Raw genomic sequence first — 6000 nt, 5'->3', positions numbered from 1 at the left:
GAGGCAGAAAGGAAGGCACTCGTGTCCTGCGCGAAGTGATGCTTAAAAAAAGCGAACGACATGAATACAACTGACGTGGCACTGGTCCATATTAATGGGCAATCATATTTATAGTCACGCATTGCCTACTAGACAACATGAGTACGTAGTGTGAAAACACGTCAACCATGGTGCGTTAAAGCTAAATCCAGATCACCTAATTTAGCGTGACGTGTAACAACTGTTAGCAGCTCACCGGAAAAATAACACACCAATCTTATACAGCTCGTTCGACGAAATTTCGTCGCTGTTGCCGTAACTGAACGCCTTAAATATTCACGTGATTTCGTTAAAACATTTTCAAGTAATCGTGCTTGTGAAGCATGAAGGGTAGCAGAACAGTTTGCTTCACATTCTGCATTGATATTCTAGCCACAGTGGAGGCTAGTGTCTGGCCGGGATTCGAAACAGCAACATATACACCTTTGAAAAGTCTAAGTACTTGCTGCAAAATTACATAAACCACATTTACTTGCTAGTATGTCTCCGAATGCAATAAAATATTAAATTATTTGCGAATATAAAAGACGCTGAGAGATAATATGCCTTCCTTCAGTAAAAACCAGCCTAACCACAAATGCATGAAAATATTCGCGAAATGAAAAGACAATAGAAATTTTCTCTGACAGCAAGGCTTTAATCACCTTCATATGTTTAAAAACAAAATAAATCAAATATATTCAATCAATTTAAAGGCTGCATTCAGCTGACGTAAACTGCAATTGACGCTAACCCTCCTCCCCCTTTTCCGCACCCGCTCAACCCTCTAAAAGAGTAAAAATATTTCTGGCTGTATAGAAACTCCTCTCAAAGTTTGGCAAGCTGTATTGATGTCAGAAATCAATTACAATCGTTCTTGATTAAATCGCTGAGCTAGTATGAGTTGCTCCGGCATAGGTCACTTACGGTAGTGTTAAATTTCCTGCACATAGTTTAGAAATACATTTGTTGCACTCCACAACTTCAGGCATTGGTGCTAGCGCACAAGGAGGTCACACACGGCGCGTAGGCGGGCAGGACAAATGCTAGTCCTACCTGCCGTCTGTGTCCTCCTTGTACGCTAGCACCATGCCTGAATTCGTTCACCAACTAGCCCAGTTAAGAGCATTGGCACTCCACAACATTGTACGTCGTCAACAGCGCCAAACGGTGACTGCACAATTTGGTGCATAGCTTGCCGCAGTTTAATTCACGCAATTAATCTGCGGATCCAAGTTAGAGTAAGAGATAAAGGACTTGATAATCAAATTAGCCGAAAATTAACTGTCGCTGCGTAGGGTTTACATTGCAGTATGCCTATTGATATTTTTAACGCAGGCGCGCAAATATTTCATTCAGTTACACCGGAACAAAGGTTTGTGGATTCATATAAACATGCGTATACTTTGACTGTTGTTCTAAGCGGTACCTTCACTCCTAATATGTACTTTTCTGTGACCTACGATAAAAAGTAGCTGATTATCAATTATATATAGCGCTGAGTGTTTTCGTCTCAGCATCGTTGATGAAGAGATAAATGATCAGCCAAGTAGAAAGAACGCTAGACTTGTGTATTATTTGGTGGCGTTACCGGCCTATCTCTCCTCTCGCATCAGTCGCTCCTCAGCCGTTACGGACAGCAGACGTGCACGCGCGGTGCTCCCTGGATCTCGGCTCCGAGCCGCTCGCCGCGTCGTATAGCTGCTTGTGCTTACCTCCGGCCTTTACTGGCGCTCACCTTCAAGCGCGTTTCCTTCTCTCTTTTCTGCCCCTATGATCCCACCCCAGACCGTTTGGCCGCAGAGCAGTACATTGTAAAGAGGTACAACGTGCACAGCACACGGGTGCCAACAAGGCACACGTGTGCTGTGCGATATCAGTGCAAGTTAAAGAACTGCAAGTATTCGAATTTTCGGGAGTCCTTCATTACGGCTTCTCTCATAGCCTGAACCGCTTTGGAACGTTAAACCCCACAAGCCTAACGAAACCTTTTTCTGTATGTTTTATTGTGGCCTGCCAGCTTCAAAAATGAAGAAAGAAGTTCGCAGCAAGACAAAGAAGCAGGTATTTTTCTCATGTTATGAGCAAAACAAGACTGAATATTTTTGATACAGGCTAGCTGAATATGCCCCAGTCATAAACGTACTGTTAGAAAACATGAATACTGTATTGTATTGAATTTAAAGACGTTGTGCACAGATGAGTGTGTGACCACAAACAATATATATCGGCTATGTTGCACAACAAATAACTCTGCAATCCAGTACACTGTGAACAAAAATACATTGTCTTGAAAATGATAACTTCTGGTATTCTTTATGCTATATAGCGGCAAATAGGGTACGATGTAGTAAGGCGCAAGTTACAGGTATACTGAGTGCGATGCATGAGCGCACTAAAGCATTATATGATATGTTCAACATCAGCAAACATCTCCATGCTTTATCTCCATGTTTTTCGCTTGAAAAAGTTATCTGCGGAAAAACTCGGATGTCGGCAGTGCATTCCACCTTCATCACTTACTTAAGACTCCTAATGCATGAGTAATCATCATATATTGATTGGTGCATGGATTCACCCCTTCATAGATCACTGCCTTGTCGTGGCGGAGGGGCTTGCGAAACTCGATGAAGTCGTGAGCTGTGCTGTGTAGGGCCACCCAAGATAGACAGGTCACGGCAGAGAGTTCTGACAAAATGTGATTCACTGGAGAAGGTAATGACAACCCACTCCAGTATTTCCTGCCAAGAAAACCCTATGGCCAGTCACAATAGCATTAATGATATGGCGCCGGAAGATGAGCCCCCCAGTTGGAAGGCGTCCCACATGTTACTGGGGGTGAACAAAGGGCGATTCCTAGTAGCTCCAGGACGAATGAAGCGGCTGGGCTAAAGCCAAAAGGACGCTCTGTTGTGAATGTGTCGGGAAGCGACCGGAAAGTCCGATGTTGCAATTAGATAGATCACGTAGCAACATGGAATGTAAGATCTATGATGCAAGGCAAACTGGATGTCGTCAAGCGAGAAATGGACAGATTGAACATTGATATCTTGGGTATCAGCGAGCTCAAGTGGACCGGAATGGGAGACTTTAACTCCGGCGACCATTATGTCTTTTACAGTGGGCTCGAATTCAAGAGAAGGAATGGGGTCGCTCTCATAGTAAACAGAAGAATGAGCAGAGCAGTGCTAGGGTACAACCCCCAAAACAACCGAATGATTTCACTTCGGATCCAAGGTCACCCTATCAAGATAACAGTTATTAAAGTCTATGCACCAACCACTACTGCTGAAGAAGCTGACGTTGAGAGATTTTATGCGGACCTGTAATGCCTTTTAGACCGCACTCCATCATCAGACGTCGTTTTTCTCATAGGAGACTGGAATGCTAAGGTGGGGAGTGCAGAAATACCCGGAGTTACAGGCACGTTCGGTCTTGGTGAGCCAAATGAAGCTGGGTAGAGGCTAGTAGAGTTCTGTCAAGAAAACAACCTGACCATAGCGAATACTCATTTTCAACAGCCCAAGAGGCGCATGTACACATGGACTTAACCGGACGGTCTGTACAGGAATCAGATCGATTATATTCTTTGCCGACAGATATGGAGAAGCGTTATACAAGCAGTAAAAACAAGGCTTGGGGCCGATTGTGGCACCGATCATCAGCTTCTTGTTGCCAAAATTAAGCTTCGATTGAGGAAAACGCAGAAAACTAGAAGACCTTTCAGGTATGATCTGGATCAAATTCCTTCAGAATATGCTGTGGAAGTGAGGAATCGATTTCAAGAATTAGATCTAGAAGACACAGAGCCTGAATAGATGTGGACTGATCTTCGTGATATAATACAAGAAGTTGCTACTAAGGTAGTTCCAAAGCAAAAGAAATGCAAGAAAGCAAACTGGTTATCTGAAGAGGCTTTGCAAATAGCTGAAGAAAGGAGGATGGCAAACGTTATGGGAGAAAGAGAAAGATACAAGGTTCTCAATGCGGATTTTCAGAAAATAGCAAGGAGAGATAAGAATACCTTCCTGAACATACAGTGCCAAGCCGTTGAGGACAACAGCCAATTAAGGAACATAAGAGATCTGTATAAGACAACCAAAAATATCAAACGAAGCTTCTGTGCTAAGCTGGGCGTGATAAAGGACAAATGAGGCAAGTACCTCACTGAAGCCTCAGAGATAAAGAATAGGTGGCAGGAATACACAGAAGAACTGTACAAGAAGGACCCGGATGTGCAAACCCAACATAAGACGGTTGTGGTTACTGATCTCGAGCCGAGCATTCTGAAGAGTGAAGTTGAATGGGCCTCAGCCAGCCTTGCTAAGAACAAAGCTAGCGGAATTGATAGTATTCCAGCTGAGTTGCTTCAAAACCTCAACCACGACGCTGTTAACATTCTGCGTACATTATGTCAGAAGATTTGGACAACCCTGCAGTGGCCACAGGATTGGAGGAGGTCAGTTTACATCCCCATTCCAAAGAAAGGCAGTGCCAAAGATTGTTCCAACTACCACACGATCGCGCTTTTTTCGCATGCTACCAAGGTGATGTTGAAAATCCTCCAAGGTAGGCTGCAGTAGTATGTGGATCGGGAGCTTCCAGACGTGCAAGCTGGGTTTCGCAAGGGCAGGGGAACTAAAGACCAAATTGCCAACCTTCGCTGGATCATGAAAAAAGCAAGAGAGTTCCGAAAACCAATCTACTTCGGCTTTATTGATTATGCGAAAGCCTTTGACTGCGTAGACCACAGCAGATTGTGGCAATCTCTCCAAGAGATGGGAGTTTCAATTCACCTCATCTGTCTCCTCAGGAACCTGTATGAAGGGCAAGAGGCCACAGTCAGAACTGGGCATGGTCTTACTGATTGGTTTCCGATTGAGAAAGGAGTGAGGCAAGGCTGCATACTGTCGCCCTGCCTATTTAACCTATATGCAGAGTGCATCATGAGGAAGGCCGGTCTGGACGAGTCTTCAGCTGGAGTGAAGATTGTTGGAAAACGTATCAACAACCTTAGGTATGCGGATGATACCACTTTAATGGCAGAAAGTGAAGTGGAACTGAAGAGACTTCTGATGCGCGTACAAGAAGAGAGTGAGAAGTTTGGGCTTAAACTGAATATTAAAAAGACAAAGATCATGGCGTCTTGCCCTATCAAGTCCTGGAGCATCAAGGGACAAGAAGTGGAAGTTGTGACAGATTTTCTCTTCTTGGGCTCCAAGATTATCCCGGAAGGAGACTGCAGCCATGAAATTAGGAGACGCCTGCTTCTGGGAAAGAGAGCCATGGTTAGCCTTGAACGCCTAGTAAAGAGAAGAGACATTAGTTTGTCAACCAAGATCCGTATAACTCGTGCTATGGTCATTCCAGTTGTGATATATGGATGCGAGAGCTGGACTGTGAAGAAGGCTGACCGCCGAAGAATTGACGCGTTTGAATTGTGATGCTGGCGGAGACTCTTGAGAGTTCCTTGGACTGCCAGAAGATCAAATCAGTCGATACTGTCGACCATAAACCTTGACTGCTCATTGGAGGGTCAAATTCTAAAGTTAAAGCTCAGATACTTTGGCCATCTGATGAGAAGAGAGGAGTCGCTGGAGAAAGACTTGATGTTGGGAAAGGTTGAGGGTCGCTGGAGAAGGGGTAGGCAGCGAACGCGATGGTTAGATGGCATCCTCGAGGCGCTGCAGATGAAGTTATGTGATGTTAGGAAGATAGTGAGAGACCGGAAAGCGTGGCGTGACATGGTCTTATAGGGTCACGAAGAGTCGGACACGACTGAACGACTGAACTGCATTGATTCAGGTGCATTGGTGGCCCCTCCACCAGTGTACGACTGAAAGGGCCAGGACCCTGCGAGTAGGTGTAGGGTGTACAAGGAGTTGAAGGCTGACCCAAGAATCACTCTTTTTAATCTTCGAACCCAGTTCTGCCAAAGCCCTTCCCGCGCACCAGCAGCCGCTTCGTCGTCGTTGTGGCCCA

Source organism: Amblyomma maculatum, chromosome 2 (genome assembly GCF_055883805.1).
Source record: "Amblyomma maculatum isolate TAMU_Amacu chromosome 2, ASM5588380v1, whole genome shotgun sequence".
Classification (NCBI taxonomy): domain Eukaryota; kingdom Metazoa; phylum Arthropoda; class Arachnida; order Ixodida; family Ixodidae; genus Amblyomma; species Amblyomma maculatum.
Note: the sequence above shows the minus strand (reverse complement) of the source record.